We start from the raw sequence: 24,974 nt of genomic DNA on the forward strand, positions 1-24,974 counted from the left end.
ATTTTTAAAGTGATTCTTCACCATTGGGAGATAGGGACAACAACGATACATAGCAGGATATCTGAAAACGTTGTGGACGGATTTGGACGAAACTTGGTGGACCAGTTGGGTGTCTGACAAGGACGATTCCATTCGATTTTGGTGAAGATCTGAATGTGGATTCGGATATGAGAATTATTTAATTTCAAAGTGATTCTTCACCATTGAGAGATCGGGTGAAAAGCGATATATAACATGATATTTAAAAAAGTTATGGACAACTTATGAATAAACCCTCGTGGATGAATTGGTTAGGTGACAAGAACAAGCCGATTAGATTTTGGTGAAGATCCGGATCCGGATCTGGATCCAGCTAGTATAATTTTTAAGTGATTCTTCACCGTTGAGTGATATGGCCAACCAGGTGGAGGTATGCTCTCTACTGAGAGCCATTCTGGTTTTGTTTTGTTTAATTTTGCGTCCTTGACTGCAGCCTCACCTCCAAACTGATGATCAGCAGGGCAGAGACAATGCGTTCATGTGGCAGACAATGCTTTTTGCTAACAGGTCGTGCAGCATTTGCTGTTATGGGACTCGACCTGTGCCCTGCTGCCTCATCAAGTTGGGTTGTGCGATATATATATATATATATATATGGATAATTAAGTTCTGTTCTCCAACCTAGGTGACAAAAATGTCACAACGACTTATGATTGCAGCCCCTAAGGGCCTCTTGCTGTGCAAAGATGCCAGAATCAAATACTGTCACCAAGCAGATGAAGCTGCTGATTAGTTTCGCCCTTTTTGGGGGCTCGTCAGGGCAACCCATCACTGTTGCATCTACTTAGTGACTGAAGCCTTACAGCTTTTATACTGGTTAATGATGTACCCCGAGCTGTAAGTGTTGAGGATACCAGATAGTGTCCCATTACAGCTATTGCGGCACAATCTTGAACCAACAAGTGCCATCTGAAAAAGGGTGAATGGCATCTAATGCAGCTGCAGTCAAGAGTCAGTGTGACGGTATTGTTACAGCATTTGCCCATGTTTGGGGAACTTAATCATCTTCATAGAACTCCCGACTGATAAAATAATGATGATGCTTCCGGGTTGTGATTGGAGGGCCAGAAAGGCAATGTGGCAGATGGCACTTGTTGGTTCCAGATCATGGAGCAATAGCTGTAATGGGACTCGATCTGGTGTCCTCACCAATCACAGTTAAGGGTGCCTCATTAGGCAAATATATTCAGCATATGGGCTGAAAGGATGGCAAAGAGGTATGCAGACTCGTTTAGAAGTGGTCAAGATTGGGCGTGAATCTCAATCCATCTATAAACTGTCATCCCAGTGTTTCACCTGCAGGGTAATTAATCAATATGTCTGCCGACCCTCAGATGGACGTTAAACTGTGCATCCCGTCCGCAGGCAATAGTGTATGGACATTGTAGATCCCACGGTGTCCTTCGTGAAGAGTAGGCAAACTATTTCCAACTCCATGAACAACTTCCAAATTGCTGTCCTAATTACTTAGCTATGCACGTCAGTCCTGGCCAGCCAGTTCGTGAATGACTTGGTCAAAAAATGTGGGGCCAAAAACTTCCCCCAACAAGAACGTGGGAATAATCAAGGCTGTTAAGGAAGATAGACTATCTATGTACGAGTATGTATAATTTGAATGGTGAATGAAATAATCTCCTTGAAGATAATCTAGAAGTAAAACGACAATTACTAATCAATGATTCTGTCTCTGTACGTATCATTAATGCAGTATTTTTCTCAAAACCTTTCGACCATAACGCGTATTTGTGACATTGGCGAAGAGATAAACAGTATGCAAGCTGTTGTTCTTTTTTGACATGCATGCACAACATTGTTTGCTGCTCCATTGATCAGCAGACCAGTTCTTTGCCTTGAACCTGTGAACGCATTCCCCTAAATGAATGATTGTATAATATTTTGAAATGAATATGGGGTTTGGGATTAAAACAAACTTGAACTTATAATATTTAAGTTGTTTGTAATGCACCCAAATATATATGTACAGTATATTTATATATATATATATATATATATATATATATATATATATATATATATATATATATATATATATATATATATATATATCGTTGTTGAGATCAATCGGACTGATTGTGTCATTTGTTTTATCAGAGGGTTTTGTTCTTTTTTGGTCAGTATTTGCACTATGATACTTTATACTGTATGTTATGTTTTTTTGTTTAAAGTTATCTATTTATCAATTGCACGCATTCATCTGGGCATCACGCATCAAATACCATTTCACGCTGGAACATAGTGCATGTACGAGGGTTGTTCACGGTTAACGTAGACTTTTTATTCCAGAAAATCGAAGTACCATGCAGGGAAATTTATGAAACTTCACCTGTTTCCCAATGTATTCCCCTGATATATGTGCACACGTATTCAATCGATGTGGTTGCACCTCAATAGCATCTGTGCAGACATATTTGGGTCGATTCGCAGCCTGTACATTGACGTGTTAATCATTCGTAAACTGAATGCCGACCAGACGCTGCTGGAGTTGTTCAAAGATATTACAATGCCGAGTTAACAAGTTCAGAATGTATTGCCAATTATTTGGAATTTCCCAATTCACAGCAGCTGGAGTACACAGGTCCTTTGAGGCCTGGTGGAGTTTGAAGTCCAATGTAGACTAACCTTATTGCATTTCATGAATGAATGATTACTTCCACATTTGCATTACTGAAATCCAATTCTTCTGAAATTCCATTTGGCATAATCTGTGGATTCTCCAAAATTTCCTGTTCATCACGTTTACTGCTTGCTTGAATGACAGCAGGTTGTTGCATGTGAGAATGCTCAAGATCGTTCAACAATTCACGGCCATATTTGACCTCGATGAATACTTCAAGCAGAACTATGTGAATAATGTGCTTCACCAAATTGCACAGAGAGTTTTCTGTTAATTTTAGCTTGTTTGATGCTCTCCTTCACAAGGAACTTAATTATACAACACTGCTCCACAGCCCTAGCGATAATGTGGACCTCCATATTGGTTTTACCCATAGCTTGAGCAGTGTTGATGTCACATGCTGTAAAACTTATTCATGGGTAGACAATATCTTTGCACAAATTTTCTTCATTGAAAAACAGAAAAATATCAAACTGTGCAATGAAAGGGGAAGTTTTGATTATTTCTAACGCCAGTCTACCTTTATGGTTTTGAAAAAGTGGCATTTACAGAGAAACAACAACCGAAGCTGCAGGTTTGCGAGAACAACTGGGTCAGGAGGATTGCGAGAGTGAAGAGGATGGATAGAAGGAGGCTGAATGAACTGAGCGAGGAGATTTGTGTGCAGATGAGGTTATTTAGGAGAAGTTGGTAAAAAAAAAACTGGCTGAAATGGGCTGGACACTTCGTGCGGATGGAGGAAGATATAATGGTAAAGTGAGCGGATCGGTTGAGCAAGGAAGGAAGGAGAAAATGAGGTAAACCGTGGCTGAGATGGCAAGATTTTGTGAGGAGTGATATCAATAAGGTGGTGTGGTTGGTGAATCCAGAGGGAAGATAGGAAGAAGAAGAACTATAATTGTTGGATTTTCTGCAATAAAAAGTCCACATCGACCTTCAACTGCCCTCATACGTTGTAACACCTCTCATTTTTCTCCCTTTAGTCCTCAAAATGCAGCTGGAATTGATTTTTTTATTTAATACCAAACCAGGTAGAAATTGTATAATTGACTTTTTGCCAGGCTTAAGAAACAAACCTGGAAGTGACCACCTGTTGAAGCACCACATTGTGCCCACCACTCTCCGAGCAAACCAACATTGAACAACGTTGCAGCGAGGAAAGTATAAGAGACTGCGATTGTGCCATGCACCGCATGGAGTGCCCTTTTGCATGTAATGGGGGATGTACATGTAATTTGATATTTTATAATTTACTGTGTGCAAGCACGTGGCAATGATCCATTCCATGGTGTCCACAGCGTGTTCCTTCATTTATATCCCGACACGCCCTGAGCGAAGCTGCAATTTATTACTCCGCGCCTTGAATGTTCCCGTTTAATAAGAGGATGATAATAAAGGTCTTAAAGAATTTGCTTGCAGGACTTCTAAGTGAAGTGCACAATGAATATGTAGCAAAATCGTTTCAGAGATTATTAAATACATTTTATCAGTGCGTTGTCTCTTGTACTTCTTTCTTTCTCTTTGTGTCTTTCTCGCAGTAAATGGGAATATGATTGAAATTGAAAACGTTCTTACTGCCTCAAGTATGAGTGAATGAATTATTGTTTGTGTTTCAGATGAAGCTTTAGTTTTTGTTTTCTAATTCTGGTCATTTTGTTTTGTGACCAGAATTACCAATCTTGGTAAGTACACTACAGAGCAGACACAGGCTCAGTTTGACGATCAACGTGCAAGAGAAGCAGCCTCCAGATCAGGTGAGACTACAAAGCAGACACAGGCTCGGGTTGATGATAAACCCACCCCCAACCATCTTCGCACGCCTCCTCCCCCCCAGCCCTCTACCTCCCACATATCTCCCGATGTCCCTGCTCTCAAATGGTGTACTTGTGTGCTTCCCCCATCTTGTCTCCTGCTCTACTCTAGGGGCTGGGCCTGAGTTGTATGCATTTATATGTATAGGGGAAACCCCATTTTTATATGGTAGTATAGGTCCTAGGCTTTAAAAAACAAGTACAAAAAGTTTTAATTAAAACAAAAGCCGCGTCGATGTTACACAATGTCTAGATGCAGCTGTGCCTATAACATCGATGTTATAGGCACAGGACATTCCTATTGATTCGATTACTTGATGTTATTTTTGTGCAAAGTGAAAATATATCTCGGCAATTTCCCGTGTGTGGCGACGAATTTTTAATATATCTCGGCATTTTCCCGTCTGTTATTTCAGGCGGTGTATGACTGACCATGCCGCGATTTAAAAAAAATATATCTCGGCAATTTCCCGTGTGTGGCGACACGTGAACGAAGCTATGCTCCTCTCTCCACATTATTGTGACGACGTATAAATTAAATATTTCATCGTGACGATTGTCATCAAATGGACGAATTTTTAATATATCTCAGCATTTTCCCGTCTGTTATTTCGGGCGGTGTATGACTGACCATGCCGCGATTTAAACAAAATATATATATCTCGGCATTTTCCTGTCTGTTATTTCGGGCGGTGTATGACTGACCATGCCGTGATTTAAAAAAAATATATCTCAATGGACTTGAAGTTACAGGCCTTTGAGAATTCATTTAGTTCTATAAAGGGCAACTTTCATCAGATTTTCTTCCCGTTTTTTTTAAACCGAGTCTAAAACTATGTTAGCGACTGTGAAAAATGAAATGATACATCGAATTTGATTTGAAATAAAACTGTGTGAGAGAGGAAGACACCACGGGTCTACAAAACAGGCCTCAAAGCTATGCGAGTTAATAAAATGGTGGATATTTGTTTATATGAAGGCTCTCCCAGAATGGGTGGAGCTATGGTTCCCAGAATGGGTGGAGCTTTGAGGTTTTGTCTTCTCTGCAAGAACAAGAAGAACAACAACAACAGCAGAGGGCACTCTATGAGCAGCATCTGCGACACGGCTAAAAATTGGGTTCTCACTCGAAATCCCTATAGATTTTGCCCAGCTTGCCCCAAAAGTTGCCCGTCGGGCGAGAAACCATACCGGTCATATCTCGGCCATTTCTTGAGCGATTTTGACAAAAAAAATATTTTAAATAGAGGTTTTTTTTGGCTGTTGAACACGCTAAAAGCAATATTTAGTCGATTTGAGAACTGGTTTACATGATAGCGGCTCTGAAGCTCTTCCGGAGAAACCAAATCAGGTCCGAAATTTTTAATCCTCAATATCTCTTAGGTCATTTTATTATTTTAGAATTTAGATGATACGTTTTTGCTAAAAAAGGAATACAGGTTTTACTGTTAGACAACTGCCATATCACACAAATTTATTAAGATTAACACCCACATCACAATGAATTTGTGTAAACCTCCACCATATCAGATCTAATTATATGGATTGGTGCAGGCATCATCTTGCAACTTCATGCACTTGCAGAAAGGGGTGCAGCCCACCTCCTCCATGCTGCATGCACATGTGGCTCGAGCACACTTGCCACAGTTACAGGTCACTGTCCACCGCTTATTCAGAGTCTTGCACCCTGTGACTGGAACAAGGCAGTCGTTCTCTAGCTGATACCCAAAATGTAGTGGATCTATGATGCTGGGTTGGAAGAGGTGGATAATCGAGTATGTACCGAACAAGGCTCGCATTATGTGTGGAAGCAAACCCTCTGACGTTGGAGGCAAATTTTGATGTGATGAGCCCTTGGTCTGATGATATATTTGGGCACGAAGCTGTGTGAAGGACGAAAATTGGTTAGTCTCTCAACACCAGCACGAGGAATTTTTCAGCATCAGCCTTGGTCTCGGGTGTAATTGTCATTTCTCTACCGAAATTTCTAAGCAATTGGGTGGGCTGGGCTTTGAGGGCAGCTTTCTTGGTGCCTACTTTGCTCGTTGCATCACATCCAGTCAAGCAGTGCAAGGCAGGAAGGACATTGCAAACGTCTTGACCTTGACGTTCGTGCAGAATGTGCAGTGGGATATATCGCACAGTTTTGCCGCGTCCACCTCGCATTGTCATCCGTCCAAACCGCATTGCTTGCGCTCCACGATCGCATAGTTTCAGTTGTCGGATATACCAAGTCCGCCATGTGGCTATCACTGACTTCCAAGTTAAGTCTGCCTATGGCCCAAGCCATATCGGATAGTCGCTTGTCCTGCCTAGTGTCATCGTAGACTGCTGGTTGATCGTGGCCTCTGTAGGATGTGGGTAGGTCATACTTTTTCAGATTTTCTCCAAATTCGTGTAGCTGCTGACATGGCAATACTTCCTTTAGGGCTTTCGGACCATGAACTACAGATGTGTCAGGGCGCTTGGGTTTGGATAAGACGTCCTTAGGCTTATGCTGGTAGAGGACACACACCATATCTTATCATGTTCAGATGAATTTGCACCTTCGTGGTCCCAGTTGTCCATTGCTGCTGATGTGAAGTTCCCTGGGTCAAAATGGGCTGGCAACTTCATGTCCGCCTCATTTTGGTTGACAGTGAACGCGGCCATGACATGCTGGTACCGGCGAAGTTCAGTGTAGCTCATGGCCAGCGCCTGTCGATTCAGAGAGGTGACAAAGATTTTGCCACCACGTCCTAGACTGTGGGCAAACTCGGCATTCAATACAGACATTGGTGTTCTTTTCTGCCAGAATGGTGAATGTAGAACGTGTGCTGGAACATGGTCTGTATTTTCCGACATCGCTGGACTGAAAGAGAACCATCTTTGCGTGGCACCTGTTCCTCCTCCTGGTCTACATCATCGACATCTTCCTGCATGTCACTTGTTATTACTTGGTCAGCTGCGGCCCTGTATGTGGCTGGATTGAATTTAAACAAATGGCCATAAAACTGCAGGATGGGCTCTGGGATATTCATCTTTGACCAGGCTTGCTTTAAATCTTGGGCATCACAGAAGCGATCATCTAAGTCGAAGTCGTAGTCATGCAAGCATGCTCTGAATTGAGCTGCTACTAATTGCATGGGACTCACCGATCGGATACGCTCAGCAAGTACATTTGCCTCATTACCCAGCACATAGAATACCATGAGGCATTTTCTTGCAGAATCTGAGTAAGCAAAGTCTATCAGGTCGTTGAACTACTTGTAGAGGAGGTCCTTCACATCCCTATTCTGGACATTACCTTTACCTCCTATGTGGCTGTTCATCTGGTCTCGAATAGTAGAAAGTTCATAACCCTTGCCAGCACTCAGACCCATCTCAATCTCGTCAACGATCTCATTCCACACCCGCTGCTTGGCATTGAGTTGTACAGGGGCACTAAAAGTTCTGGAGCGTTCATACTGCTGAATATATTTGCACATGCACTGGTTGTGATAATAAATATCAGACCCATACACAGCATGTTCGTCTTGAAGGTCACAAGTTCGACGGAAAACATCATCCTGGAAGTAGACGGTCGCATCTAGGAATATGTTTGCTCGGTTGCTCTCGCAGATTCTATATTTGGTGAAGTCACGGTTGACTGACTTGTTGCCACATATGACGCATGTATACTGATAGTACACAGTGGCACGACCAGGTGCCACACAAGCCGGTGTTCGCATGCTGTTTGACTGTGAACGAGTTGTAGTAGGTGTTGGTGACTGGGTTGATGCACCATAGGGCACAGATTGCTTCAATGCTTCTTTCTGCTTCTCCTTAAGCTTGGCAATTTTGGTGCTATTTGTGTAGCCCTTGTAGCACGCATTTGTGACATGATAATTGAATAGAGCACCAGGCGTCAACTTCTTCAACCTTGCGAGCACCGCATCTTGTCGTGTCTCACTTGCGGATATAATCTGATCGCACCCATGTTGTGTACACACCAGCTTGTCTTGGGTGTACTCTTGGCAAATAATACAAAGCTCCTCATCAAACTCAACCGCAGCATCAGTCGCAGCGCTAAGATTGACCGCTTCCATCATGATGTTAGTCAGTTCCAATCTGAAATGGAAAGAGAGATATAAAAAAAGGGTTAAAAAATATCTTAAAACACATTGACAAATGACAATCACGAATATATCAAAGCTAGTGATGGTAGTAGGTACCTATAGTCCTATAAACATGGTTCGATTCCTTCGATTGACATTGGAATCACTTGATAGAGACTCCATATCGAATTTTTTTTGTTTTGAACGTGTTCCCCACCCCAAAAAACCTCTATTTAAAAAAGAGTTTGTCAAAATCGCTCAAGAAATGGCCAAGATATGACCGGTATGGTTTCTCGCCCGACGGGCAACTTTTGGGGCAAGCTGGGCAAAATCTACAGGGATTTCGAGCGAGAACCCAATTTTTTTTAAAGCCTAGGACCTATACTACCATATAAAAATGGGGTTTCCCCTATACATATAAATGCATACAACTCAGGCCCAGCCCCAGGAGTACTCCCTTTATTTCGTCTTATGTGTCAGTTTTTTTTTGTTTTTTTTTGTCATTAATGTTACCTCTTACACGATCCTCGATGTTGTATTAAAATAATAATAATAATAAAAACATGCAAGAGAAGCAGCCTCCAGGTCAGATGGCACTACAGAGTAGATACAGGCGCAGTTTTACGATCAACGTGCAAGACAACCAGCCTCAAGATCAGTTGAAACTACAGAGCAGACACTGACTCGGGTTGATGATCAATGTGCAGGACAAGCACCCTCAAGATCAGCTGAATTACAGGGCAGACACAGGCTGGGGTTGATGATCAATGTGCAAGACAAGCAGCCTCAAGATCAGCTGAATTACAGAGCAGACACAGGCTTGGGTTGATGATCAATGTGCAAGACAAGCAGCCTCAAGATCACCTGAATTACAGAGCAGACACAGGCTCGGGTTGATGATCAATGTGCAAGACAAGCAGCCTCAAGATCAGCTGAATTACAGAGCAGACACAGGCTCGGGTTGACAATCAACGTGCAAGACAAGCAGCCTCAAGATCAGCTGAATTACAGAGCAGACACAGGCTCGGGTTGATGATCAACGTGCAAGACAAGCAGCCTCAAGATCAGCTGAATTACAGAGCAGACACAGGCTCGGGTTGATGATCAATGTGCAAGACAAGCAGCCTCAAGATCAGCTGAATTACAGAGCAGACACAGGCTCGGGTTGATGATCAACGTGCAAGACAAGCAGCCTCAAGATCAGCTGAATTACAGAGCAGACACAGGCTCGGGTTGATCATCAATGTGCAAGACAAGCAGCCTCAAGATCAGCTGAATTACAGAGCAGACACGGGCTCGGGTTGATGATCAATGTGCAAGACAAGCAGCCTCAAGATCACCTGAATTACAGAGCAGACACAGGCTCGGGTTGATGATCAACGTGCAAGACAAGCAGCCTCAAGATCAGCTGAATTACAGAGCAGACACGGGCTCGGGTTGATGATCAATGTGCAAGACAAGCAGCCTCAAGATCAGCTGAATTACAGAGCAGACACAGGCTCGGGTTGATGATCAATGTGCAAGACGAGCAGCCTCAAGATCAGTTGAATTACAGAGCAGACACAGGCTCGGGTTGATGATCAATGTGCAAGACAAGCAGCCTCAAGATCAGCTGAATTACAGAGCAGACACAGGCTCGGGTTGATGATCAATGTGCAAGACAAGCAGCCTCAAGATCAGCTGAATTACAGAGCAGACACAGGCTTGGGTTGATGATCAACGTGCAAGACGAGCAGCCTCAAGATCAGTTGAATTACAGAGCAGACACAGGCTCGGGTTGATGATCAATGTGCAAGACGAGCAGCCTCAAGATCAGTTGAATTACAGAGCAGACACAGGCTCGGGTTGATGATCAATGTGCAAGACGAGCAGCCTCAAGATCAGCTGAATTACAGAGCAGACACAGGCTCGGGTTGATGATCAATGTGCAAGACAAGCAGCCTCAAGATCAGCTGAATTACAGAGCAGACACAGGCTTGGGTTGATGATCAACGTGCAAGACAAGCAGCCTCAAGATCAGCTGAATTACAGAGCAGACACGGGCTCGGGTTGATGATCAATGTGCAAGACAAGCAGCCTCAAGATCAGCTGAATTACAGAGCAGACACAGGCTTGGGTTGATGATCAATGTGCAAGACGAGCAGCCTCAAGATCAGCTGAATTACAGAGCAGACACGGGCTCGGGTTGATGATCAATGTGCAAGACGAGCAGCCTCAAGATCAGCTGAATTACAGAGCAGACACAGGCTCGGGTTGATGATCAATGTGCAAGACGAGCAGCCTCAAGATCAGTTGAATTACAGAGCAGACACAGGCTCGGGTTGATGATCAATGTGCAAGACAAGCAGCCTCAAGATCAGCTGAATTACAGAGCAGACACAGGCTCGGGTTGATGATCAATGTGCAAGACAAGCAGCCTCAAGATCAGCTGAATTACAGAGCAGACACAGGCTTGGGTTGATGATCAACGTGCAAGACAAGCAGCCTCAAGATCACCTGAATTACAGAGCAGACACGGGCTCGGGTTGATGATCAATGTGCAAGACGAGCAGCCTCAAGATCAGCTGAATTACAGAGCAGACACGGGCTCGGGTTGATGATCAACGTGCAAGACGAGCAGCCTCAAGATCAGCTGAATTACAGAGCAGACACAGGCTCGGGTTGATGATCAACGTGCAAGACAAGCAGCCTCAAGATCACCTGAATTACAGAGCAGACACAGGCTCGGGTTGATGATCAACGTGCAAGACAAGCAGCTTCAAGATCACCTGAATTACAGAGCAGACACAGGCTTGGGTTGATGATCAACGTGCAAGACAAGCAGCCTCAAGATCAGCTGAATTACAGAGCAGACACAGGCTCGGGTTGATGATCAATGTGCAAGACGAGCAGCCTCAAGATCAGCTGAATTACAGAGCAGACACAGGCTTGGGTTGATGATCAATGTGGAAGACGAGCAGCCTCAAGATCAGCTGAATTACAGAGCAGACACAGGCTCGGGTTGATGATCAATGCGAAAGGGGGACTATGGTTTTCCCCTCCGTCCGTGCGTGCGTGCGTGCGTTGAACCATGTGAGCGGAATATCTTGAAAAATAAATGAACTACTAACTTCTAATCCTGTGTGTGGGTGTATCTAGGCATAAGGAAGAACGCTATTCAAAATTGGGTCGCCACGTCAAAATCCAAGATGGCCACCACCATATATGTCTGAACCTTGTGAGTGGAACATCTTCAAAAATAAACGAACTACTAACTTCTAATCTGGTGTGTGGGTGTGTCTCCAACCCACTCGCAAATATTATCGACTCTTCCATGTTTCCTGCGTCTTCCACTTTGTCAACTCACATCACTTCACCGACGGGGGACCGAGGCGTTACGCTTGTTACATTTGATTGAACCGATCAAAGCAGATTGATTGACGGGATTTTATTATCAAGGCCTGCGACTTTCATTGCACGTTGAATCCCAGTCTAGACCGGAATAGTGCTGAGCCTCATCCTGGATCCCCCAAACCATTGGCAAAATTAATTGATCGATATTTGGAGAAGTCAGCATCCTACAGAGCATTAATTATCTTGGTGGAGGTGTGCATAAAATGTCGTGACTTCAGATAGATTGGATATGTTTTATATTAATATTAATTTGCTTAAGGGGGAATTGGAAACAATCATTTTTCATCTGCTTTTTCAGATCATTGTGTGCTGGCCATGTGTGTAAGAATCTCATCCTCCCGGAGAGTAGTCCTTATTGGAAGTTCAATATAGGTATGTTAGATAGCTCCCATTTTAATAAAAACATTTCCAGTAATATGGAAATGGTTGGTGCAGCAGAAAATCACGTTTAGCAATTTGAGATTGTGGTGGGATAATGCGAAGACCCAAATAGACACCTTTTTCAGCAATTCCAAACGTTACCGCAGATGGAAATGAAGGTTTTATAAAATAAAGTTTCAAAAGGATCAAAATTTAAGGGGAAGCACTGAGAAAAATAAAACTTTAGTGGAGAAAGTATCTTTTCAAAGAAATAACAGGTAATCAGACCAAGGTGCAATGGTTAGGCTCCAGATAAATCGCATTTATGAAATGGATGCTCCCACCAAATATTTATTTAACTTTAAAAATCACGTGATGTCTCAAAATCAGATTGAGTGTCTCAGACTCTCTGACCAGACATCTGTGGAGGCCAGAAGTTAATTAGCACTGTTGTTGATGAATACTATTGTGCACCGCTCCTTTCCTATGCCATCTCCAGGCATTGCAAATCGTCATTGCCGGGCACCAAAGGGGGCTCGGCAGTGACGCACGCTGAAAGAGAGTACTCAGTTTTCACTCTGGTTTCTTTCTTTCTTGTTTGTTTGTTTTCTTTCTTGGTTGTCCGGGCGATATCTCAGCCATCCTTTGAGCTAGGAAGCTGAAATTTCGGCACAGTAGTGAGCAAGTCCTTTGTCAAAAACGGTATTTTTTTTTTTTGATTAATCAATAAATTGAGGAGTTATTTAATTATTAGCGATGAATTAAGTACTTATTCAATTAATCAAATTTCCTTTCTCTTCTGACCATTAACTCAGGCACCTTTTGAGTTAGGAAGCTGATATTTGGACATGCCAATGACCAGGTGATTTGGCTGCAAAGAATATTTTTGATTTATTAATTAATCAATTAATCGATTAATTATTTAATTATTCGATTAATGACAAAAAATTTTTTTTTTTTAAAGTTACAGATTCTGATGAAATAGTGGTAGTTTATGTGTTCTCTGACCAAATTGATTAATAATTTAATTTTTTTATGATTATTATTTATTTATTTTCATTATTAATCATTTATTTATTTTCTTTCTCATTTGGCCAATATCTCAGGCACCTTTTGAGCTGGGAAGCTAATATTTGGACATGAGTGACCAAGTGATGTGGCTATCAAGGATATTTTTGATTTATTGATTAATCATTTCATCTATTAATTATTTATTGATTAATCGATTAATTAATTTATTGAGTAATCAATTAATTATTTAATTTTTTATAAATGACTTATTTAATTAAATTTCTAAAAGATACATCTTCGGATGAAGCACTAGTGGTTTAGTTATGCGATTAGCCAATTGATTATGAAAATATTTTGTGATAATCTTTTATTGATTTTAATTATACAATTAATCAATCAATTAGTGTACACCTCTCCTTCCCAATGCAGCCTCAATGAGCTGCACTGCGGTATTGCCGGGTGCCGGAGGCGCCCCGACAATGCCGCGCTGTAGGATATTTAATTATTTGGCATGGGGGCGGTGTACTTTGAATGTATGTGTACTTGTTGTACACCGCACCTTTCCTATGCCATCTCCAGGCATTGCAAATCGTCATTGCCGGGCACCGAAGGGGGCTCGGCAGTGACGCACGCTGAAAGGGAGTACTCAGTTTTCACTCTGGTTGTTTTCTTGTTTTCTTGTTGTACACCGCTCCTTTCCTATGCCATCTCCAGGCATTGCAAATCGTCATTGCCGGGCACCAAAGGGGGCTCGGCAGTGACGCACGCTGAAAGAGAGTACTCAGTTTTCACTCTGGTTTCTTGTTGTACACCGCTCCTTTCCTATGCCATCTCCAGGCATTGCAAATCGTCATTGCCGGGCACCAAAGGGGGCTCGGCAGTGACGCACGCTGAAAGAGAGTACTCAGTTTTCACTCTGGTTTCTTGTTTGTTTGTTTGTTTTCTTGGTTGTCCGGGCGATATCTCAGCCATCCTTCAAGCTAAGAAGCTGAAATTTCGGCACAATAGTGAGCAAGTCCTTTGTCAAATACGGTATTTTTTGTTTTTTGAATAATCAATTAATTGAGGAGTTATTTAATTATTAGCGTTTAATTAAGTACTTATTTAATTAATTAAATTTCATTTATCTTCTGACCATTATTAACTCAGGCACCTTTTGAGTTAGGAAGCTGATATTTGGACATGCCAATGACCAGGTGATTTGGCTGCAAAGGATATTTTTGATTTATTAATTAATCAATTAATCGATTAATTATTTAATTATTCGATTAATGACAAAAAAATTTTTTTTTTTAAAGTTACAGATTCTGATGAAATAGTGGTAGTTTATGTGTTCTCTGACCAAATTGATTAATAATTTAATTTTTTTATGATTATTATTTATTTATTTTCATTATTAATCATTTATTTATTTTCTTTCTCATTTGGCCAATATCTCAGGCACCTTTTGAGCTGGGAAGCTAATATTTGGACATGAGTGACCAAGTGATGTGGCTATCAAGGATATTTTTGATTTATTGATTAATCATTTCATCTATTAAGTATTTATTGATTAATCGATTAATTATTTATTGAGTAATCAATTAATTATTTAATTTTTTATAAATGACTTATTTAATTAAATTTCTAAAAGATACATCTTCGGATGAAGCACTACTGGTTTAGTTATGCGATTAGCCAATTGATTATGAAAATATTTTGTGATAATCTTTTATTGATTTTAATTATACAATTAATCAATCAATTAGTGTACACCTCTCCCTCCCAATGCAGCCTCAATGAGCTGCACTGCGGTATTGCCGGGCGCCGGAGGCGCCCCGGCAATGCCGCGCTGCAGCATATTTAATTATTTGGCATGGGGCGGTGTACTTTGAATGTATGTGTACTTGTTTTCTTGTTTGTTTGTTTTCTTTCTTGGTTGTCCGGACGATATCTCAGCCATCCTTTGAGCTAGGAAGCTGAAATTTCGGCACAGTAGTGAGCAAGTCCTTTGTCAAATACGGTATTTTTTGTTTTTTGAATAATCAATTAATTGAGGAGTTATTTAATTATTAGCGTTTAATTAAGTACTTATTTAATTAATTAAATTTCATTTCTCTTCTGACCATTATTAACTCAGGCACCTTTTGAGTTAGGAAGCTGATATTTGGACATGCCAATGACCAGGTGATTTGGCTGCAAAGGATATTTTTGATTTATTAATTAATCAATTAATCGATTAATTATTTAATTATTCGATTAATGACAAAAAAAATTTTTTTTTTTAAGTTACAGATTCTGATGAAATAGTGGTAGTTTATGTGTTCTCTGACCAAATTGATTAATAATTTAATTTTTTTATGATTATTATTTATTTATTTTCATTATTAATCATTTATTTATTTTCTTTCTCATTTGGCCAATATCTCAGGCACCTTTTGAGCTGGGAAGCTAATATTTGGACATGAGTGACCAAGTGATGTGGCTATCAAGGATATTTTTGATTTATTGATTAATCATTTCATCTATTAAGTATTTATTGATTAATCGATTAATTATTTATTGAGTAATCAATTAATTATTTAATTTTTTATAAATGACTTATTTAATTAAATTTCTAAAAGATACATCTTCGGATGAAGCACTACTGGTTTAGTTATGCGATTAGCCAATTGATTATGAAAATATTTTGTGATAATCTTTTATTGATTTTAATTATACAATTAATCAATCAATTAGTGTACACCTCTCCCTCCCAATGCAGCCTCAATGAGCTGCACTGCGGTATTGCCGGGCGCCAGAGGCGCCCCGGCAATGCCGCGCTGCAGCATATTTAATTATTTGGCATGGGGCGGTGTACTTTGAATGTATGTGTACTTGTTGTACACCGCTCCTTTCCTATGCCATCTCCAGGCATTGCAAATCGTCATTGCCGGGCACCAAAGGGGGCTCGGCAGTGACGCACGCTGAAAGAGAGTACTCAGTTTTCACTCTGGTTTCTTGTTGTACACCGCTCCTTTCCTATGCCATCTCCAGGCATTGCAAATCGTCATTGCCGGGCACCAAAGGGGGCTCGGCAGTGACGCACGCTGAAAGAGAGTACTCAGTTTTCACTCTGGTTTCTTGTTTGTTTGTTTTCTTGGTTGTCCGGGCGATATCTCAGCCATCCTTTGAGCTAGGAAGCTGAAATTTCGGCACAGTAGTGAGCAAGTCCTTTGTCAAATACGGTATTTTTTGTTTTTTGAATAATCAATTAATTGAGGAGTTATTTAATTATTAGCGTTTAATTAAGTACTTATTTAATTAATTAAATTTCATTTCTCTTCTGACCATTATTAACTCAGGCACCTTTTGAGTTAGGAAGCTGATATTTGGACATGCCAATGACCAGGTGATTTGGCTGCAAAGGATATTTTTGATTTATTAATTAATCAATTAATCGATTAATTATTTAATTATTCGATTAATGACCCAAAAAAATTTTTTTTTTAAGTTACAGATTCTGATGAAATAGTGGTAGTTTATGTGTTCTCTGACCAAATTGATTACCAATTTAATTTTTTTATGATTATTATTTATTTATTTTCATTATTAATCATTTATTTATTTTCTTTCTCATTTGGCCAATATCTCAGGCACCTTTTGAGCTGGGAAGCTAATATTTGGACATAAGTGACCAAGTGATGTGGCTATCAAGGATATTTTTGATTTATTGATTAATCATTTCATCTATTAATTATTTATTGATTAATCGATTAATTATTTATTGAGTAATCAATTAATTATTTAATTTTTTATAAATGACTTATTTAATTAAATTTCTAAAAGATACATCTTCGGATGAAGCACTAGTGGTTTAGTTATGCGATTAGCCAATTGATTATGAAAATATTTTGTGATAATCTTTTATTGATTTTAATTATACAATTAATCAATCAATTAGTGTACACCTCTCCCTCCCAATGCAGCCTCAATGAGCTGCACTGCGGTATTGCCGGGCGCCGGAGGCGCCCCGGCAATGCCGCGCTGCAGCATATTTAATTATTTGGCATGGGGCGGTGTACTTTGAATGTATGTGTACTTGTTTTCTTGTTTGTTTGTTTTCTTTCTTGGTTGTCCGGACGATATCTCAGCCATCCTTTGAGCTAGGAAGCTGAAATTTCGGCACAGTAGTGAGCAAGTCCTTTGTCAAATACGGTATTTTTTGTTTTTTGAATAATCAATTAATTGAGGAGTTATTTAATTATTAGCGTTTAATTAAGTACTTATTTAATTAATTAAATTTCATTTCTCTTCTGACCATTATTAACTCAGGCACCTTTTGAGTTAGGAAGCTGATATTTGGACATGCCAATGACCAGGTGATTTGGCTGCAAAGGATATTTTTGATTTATTAATTAATCAATTAATCGATTAATTATTTAATTATTCGATTAATGACAAAAAAAATTTTTTTTTTTAAGTTACAGATTCTGATGAAATAGTGGTAGTTTATGTGTTCTCTGACCAAATTGATTAATAATTTAATTTTTTTATGATTATTATTTATTTATTTTCATTATTAATCATTTATTTATTTTCTTTCTCATTTGGCCAATATCTCAGGCACCTTTTGAGCTGGGAAGCTAATATTTGGACATGAGTGACCAAGTGATGTGGCTATCAAGGATATTTTTGATTTATTGATTAATCATTTCATCTATTAAGTATTTATTGATTAATCGATTAATTATTTATTGAGTAATCAATTAATTATTTAATTTTTTATAAATGACTTATTTAATTAAATTTCTAAAAGATACATCTTCGGATGAAGCACTACTGGTTTAGTTATGCGATTAGCCAATTGATTATGAAAATATTTTGTGATAATCTTTTATTGATTTTAATTATACAATTAATCAATCAATTAGTGTACACCTCTCCCTCCCAATGCAGCCTCAATGAGCTGCACTGCGGTATTGCCGGGCGCCGGATGCGCCCCGGCAATGCCGCGCTGCAGCATATTTAATTATTTGGCATGGGGCGGTGTACTTTGAATGTATGTGTACTTGTTGTACACCGCACCTTTCCTATGCCATCTCCAGGCATTGCAAATCGTCATTGCTGGGCACCGAAGGGGGCTCGGCAGTGACGCACGCTGAAAGAGAGTACTCAGTTTTCACTCTGGTTGTTTTCTTGTTGTACACCGCACCTTTCCTATGCCATCTCCAGGCATTGCAAATCGTCATTGCTGGGCACCGAAGGGGGCTCGGCAGTGACGCACGCTGAAAGAGAGTACTCAGTTTTCACTCTGGTTGTTTTCTTGTTGTACACCGCTCCTTTCCTATGCCACCTCCAGGCATTGCAAATCGTCATTGCCGGGCACCGAAGGGGGCTCGGCAGTGACGCACGCTGAAAGAGAGTACTCAGTTTTCACTCTGGTTTCTTGTTTGTTTTCTTTCTTGTTTGTTTTCTTTCTTGGTTGTCCGGACGATATCTCAGCCATCCTTTGAGCTAGGAAGCTGAAATTTCGGCACAGTCGTGAGCAAGTCCTTTGTCAAATACGGTATTTTTTGTTTTTTGAATAATCAATTAATTGAGGAGTTATTTAATTATTAGCGTTTAATTAAGTACTTATTTAATTAATTAAATTTCATTTCTCTTCTGACCATTATTAACTCAGGCACCTTTTGAGTTAGGAAGCTGATATTTGGACATGCCAATGACCAGGTGATTTGGCTGCAAAGGATATTTTTGATTTATTAATTAATCAATTAATCGATTAATTATTTAATTATTCGATTAATGACCCAAAAAATTTTTTTTTTTAAGTTACAGATTCTGATGAAATAGTGATAGTTTATGTGTTCTCTGACCAAATTGATTACCAATTTAATTTTTTTATGATTATTATTTATTTATTTTCATTATTAATCATTTATTTATTTTCTTTCTCATTTGGCCAATATCTCAGGCACCTTTTGAGCTGGGAAGCTAATATTTGGACATAAGTGACCAAGTGATGTGGCTATCAAGGATATTTTTGATTTATTTGTTTTCTTTCTTGGTTGTCCGGACGATATCTCAGCCATCCTTTGAGCTAGGAAGCTGAAATTTCGGCACAGTAGTGAGCAAGTCCTTTGTCAAATACGGTATTTTTTGTTTTTTGAATAATCAATTAATTGAGGAGTTATTTAATTATTAGCGTTTAATTAAGTACTTATTTAATTAATTAAATTTCATTTATCTTCTGACCATTATTAACTCAGGCACCTTTTGAGTTAGGAAGCTGATATTTGGACATGCCAATGACCAGGTGATTTGGCTGCAAAGGATATTTTTGATTTATTAATTAATCAATTAATCGATTAATTATTTAATTATTCGATTAATGACAAAAAATTTTTTTTTTTTTAAGTTACAGATTCTGATGAAATAGTGGTAGTTTATGTGTTCTCTGACCAAATTGATTAATAATTTAATTTTTTTATGATTATTATTTATTTATTTTCATTATTAATCATTTATTTATTTTCTTTCTCATTTGGCCAATATCTCAGGCACCTTTTGAGCTGGGAAGCTAATATTTGGACATGAGTGACCAAGTGATGTGGCTATCAAGGATATTTTTGATTTATTGATTAATCATTTCATCTATTAAGTATTTATTGATTAATCGATTAATTATTTATTGAGTAATCAATTAATTATTTAATTTTTTATAAATGACTTATTTAATTAAATTTCTAAAAGATACATCTTCGGATGAAGCACTACTGGTTTAGTTATGCGATTAGCCAATTGATTATGAAAATATTTTGTGATAATCTTTTATTGATTTTAATTATACAATTAATCAATCAATTAGTGTACACCTCTCCCTCCCAATGCAGCCTCAATGAGCTGCACTGCGGTATTGCCGGGCGCCGGAGGCGCCCCGGCAATGCCGCGCTGCAGCATATTTAATTATTTGGCATGGGGCGGTGTACTTTGAATGTATGTGTACTTGTTTTCTTTCTTTCTTGGTTGTCCGGACGATATCTCAGCCATCCTTTGAGCTAGGAAGCTGAAATTTCGGCACAGTAGTGAGCAAGTCCTTTGTCAAATACGGTATTTTTTGTTTTTTGAATAATCAATTAATTGAGGAGTTATTTAATTATTAGCGTTTAATTAAGTACTTATTTAATTAATTAAATTTCATTTATCTTCTGACCATTATTAACTCAGGCACCTTTTGAGTTAGGAAGCTGATATTTGGACATGCCAATGACCAGGTGATTTGGCTGCAAAGGATATTTTTGATTTATTAATTAATCAATTAATCGATTAATTATTTAATTATTCGATTAATGACAAAAAAAATTTTTTTTTTTAAGTTACAGATTCTGATGAAATAGTGGTAGTTTATGTGTTCTCTGACCAAATTGATTAATAATTTAATTTTTTTATGATTATTATTTATTTATTTTCATTATTAATCATTTATTTATTTTCTTTCTCATTTGGCCAATATCTCAGGCACCTTTTGAGCTGGGAAGCTAATATTTGGACATGAGTGACCAAGTGATGTGGCTATCAAGGATATTTTTGATTTATTGATTAATCATTTCATCTATTAAGTATTTATTGATTAATCGATTAATTATTTATTGAGTAATCAATTAATTATTTAATTTTTTATAAATGACTTATTTAATTAAATTTCTAAAAGATACATCTTCGGATGAAGCACTACTGGTTTAGTTATGCGATTAGCCAATTGATTATGAAAATATTTTGTGATAATCTTTTATTGATTTTAATTATACAATTAATCAATCAATTAGTGTACACCTCTCCCTCCCAATGCAGCCTCAATGAGCTGCACTGCGGTATTGCCGGGCGCCGGAGGCGCCCCGGCAATGCCGCGCTGCAGCATATTTAATTATTTGGCATGGGGCGGTGTACTTTGAATGTATGTGTACTTGTTTTCTTTCTTTCTTGGTTGTCCGGACGATATCTCAGCCATCCTTTGAGCTAGGAAGCTGAAATTTCGGCACAGTAGTGAGCAAGTCCTTTGTCAAATACGGTATTTTTTGTTTTTTGAATAATCAATTAATTGAGGAGTTATTTAATTATTAGCGTTTAATTAAGTACTTATTTAATTAATTAAATTTCATTTATCTTCTGACCATTATTAACTCAGGCACCTTTTGAGTTAGGAAGCTGATATTTGGACATGCCAATGACCAGGTGATTTGGCTGCAAAGGATATTTTTGATTTATTAATTAATCAATTAATCGATTAATTATTTAATTATTCGATTAATGACAAAAAAATTTTTTTTTTTTAAGTTACAGATTCTGATGAAATAGTGGTAGTTTATGTGTTCTCTGACCAAATTGATTAATAATTTAATTTTTTTATGATTATTATTTATTTATTTTCATTATTAATCATTTATTTATTTTCTTTCTCATTTGGCCAATATCTCAGGCACCTTTTGAGCTGGGAAGCTAATATTTGGACATGAGTGACCAAGTGATGTGGCTATCAAGGATATTTTTGATTTATTGATTAATCATTTCATCTATTAAGTATTTATTGATTAATCGATTAATTATTTATTGAGTAATCAATTAATTATTTAATTTTTTATAAATGACTTATTTAATTAAATTTCTAAAAGATACATCTTCGGATGAAGCACTACTGGTTTAGTTATGCGATTAGCCAATTGATTATGAAAATATTTTGTGATAATCTTTTATTGATTTTAATTATACAATTAATCAATCAATTAGTGTACACCTCTCCCTCCCAATGCAGCCTCAATGAGCTGCACTGCGGTATTGCCGGGCGCCGGAGGCGCCCCGGCAATGCCGCGCTGCAGCATATTTAATTATTTGGCATGGGGCGGTGTACTTTGAATGTATGTGTACTTGTTTGTTTTCTTTCTTGGTTGTCCGGGCGATATCTCAGCCATCCTTTGAGCTAGGAAGCTGAAATTTCGGCACAGTAGTGAGCAAGTCCTTTGTCAAATACGGTATTTTTTGTTTTTTGAATAATCAATTAATTGAGGAGTTATTTAATTATTAGCGTTTAATTAAGTACTTATTTAATTAATTAAATTTCATTTCTCTTCTGACCATTATTAACTCAGGCACCTTTTGAGTTAGGAAGATGATATTTGGACATGCCAATGACCAGGTGATTTGGCTGCAAAGGATATTTTTGATGTATTAATTAATCAATTAATCGATAATTATTTAATTATTCGATTAATGACAAAAAAATTTTTTTTTTTAAAGTTACAGATTCTGATGAAATAGTGGTAGTTTATGTGTTCTCTGACCAAATTGATTAATAATTTAATTTTTTTATGATTATTATTTATTTATTTTCATTATTAATCATTTATTTATTTTCTTTCTCATTTGGCCAATATCTCAGGCACCTTTTGAGCTGGGAAGCTAATATTTGGACATGAGTGACCAAGTGATGTGGCTATCAAGGATATTTTTGATTTATTGATTAATCATTTCATCTATTAAGTATTTATTGATTAATCGATTAATTATTTATTGAGTAATCAATTAATTATTTAATTTTTTATAAATGACTTATTTAATTAAATTTCTAAAAGATACATCTTCGGATGAAGCACTACTGGTTTAGTTATGCGATTAGCCAATTGATTATGAAAATATTTTGTGATAATCTTTTATTGATTTTAATTATACAATTAATCAATCAATTAGTGTACACCTCTCCCTCCCAATGCAGCCTCAATGAGCTGCACTGCGGTATTGCCGGGCGCCGGAGGCGCCCCGGCAATGCCGCGCTGCAGCATATTTAATTATTTGGCATGGGGCGGTGTACTTTGAATGTATGTGTACTTGTTGTACACCGCTCCTTTCCTATGCCATCTCCAGGCATTGCAAATCGTCATTGCCGGGCACCAAAGGGGGCTCGGCAGTGACGCACGCTGAAAGAGAGTACTCAGTTTTCACTCTGGTTTCTTGTTTGTTTTCTTTCTTGTTTGTTTTCTTTCTTGGTTGTCCGGACGATATCTCAGCCATCCTTTGAGCTAGGAAGCTGAAATTTCGGCACAGTCGTGAGCAAGTCCTTTGTCAAATACGGTATTTTTTGTTTTTTGAATAATCAATTAATTGAGGAGTTATTTAATTATTAGCGTTTAATTAAGTACTTATTTAATTAATTAAATTTCATTTCTCTTCTGACCATTATTAACTCAGGCACCTTTTGAGTTAGGAAGCTGATATTTGGACATGCCAATGACCAGGTGATTTGGCTGCAAAGGATATTTTTGATTTATTAATTAATCAATTAATCGATTAATTATTTAATTATTCGATTAATGACCCAAAAAATTTTTTATTTTTAAGTTACAGATTCTGATGAAATAGTGGTAGTTTATGTGTTCTCTGACCAAATTGATTAATAATTTAATTTTTTTATGATTATTATTTATTTATTTTCATTATTAATCATTTATTTATTTTCTTTCTCATTTGGCCAATATCTCAGGCACCTTTTGAGCTGGGAAGCTAATATTTGGACATAAGTGACCAAGTGATGTGGCTATCAAGGATATTTTTGATTTATTGATTAATCATTTCATCTATTAATTATTTATTGATTAATCGATTAATTATTTATTGAGTAATCAATTAATTATTTAATTTTTTATAAATGACTTATTTAATTAAATTTCTAAAAGATACATCTTCGGATGAAGCACTAGTGGTTTAGTTATGCGATTAGCCAATTGATTATGAAAATATTTTGTGATAATCTTTTATTGATTTTAATTATACAATTAATCAATCAATTAGTGTACACCTCTCCCTCCCAATGCAGCCTCAATGAGCTGCACTGCGGTATTGCCGGGCGCCAGAGGCGCCCCGGCAATGCCGCGCTGCAGCATATTTAATTATTTGGCATGGGGCGGTGTACTTTGAATGTATTTGTACTTGTTTGTTTTCTTGTTTGTTTTCTTTCTTGGTTGTCCGGACGATATCTCAGCCATCCTTTGAGCTAGGAAGCTGAAATTTCGGCACAAGAGTGAGCAAGTCCTTTCTCAAAAACGGTATTTTTCTTTTTTGATTAATCAATAAATTGAGGAGTTATTTAATTATTAGCGATTAATTAAGTACTTATTTAATTAATCAAATTTCCTTTCTCTTCTGACCATTAACTCAGGCACCTTTTGAGTTAGGAAGCTGATATTTGGACATGCCAATGACCAGGTGATTTGGCTGCAAAGGATATTTTTGATTTATTAATTAATCAATTAATCGATTAATTATTTAATTATTCGATTAATGACAAAAAATTTTTTTTTTTTAAAGTTACAGATTCTGATGAAATAGTGGTAGTTTATGTGTTCTCTGACCAAATTGATTAATAATTTAATTTTTTTATGATTATTATTTATTTATTTTCATTATTAATCATTTATTTATTTTCTTTCTCATTTGGCCAATATCTCAGGCACCTTTTGAGCTGGGAAGCTAATATTTGGACATGAGTGACCAAGTGATGTGGCTATAAAGGATATTTTTGATTTATTGATTAATCATTTCATCTATTAATTATTTATTGATTAATCGATTAATTATTTATTGAGTAATCAATTAATTATTTAATTTTTTATAAATGACTTATTTAATTAAATTTCTAAA

This window comes from Myxine glutinosa, chromosome 10, assembly GCF_964187855.1.
Source record: "Myxine glutinosa chromosome 10, kmMyxGlut1.1, whole genome shotgun sequence".
NCBI classification, from domain to species: domain Eukaryota; kingdom Metazoa; phylum Chordata; class Myxini; order Myxiniformes; family Myxinidae; genus Myxine; species Myxine glutinosa.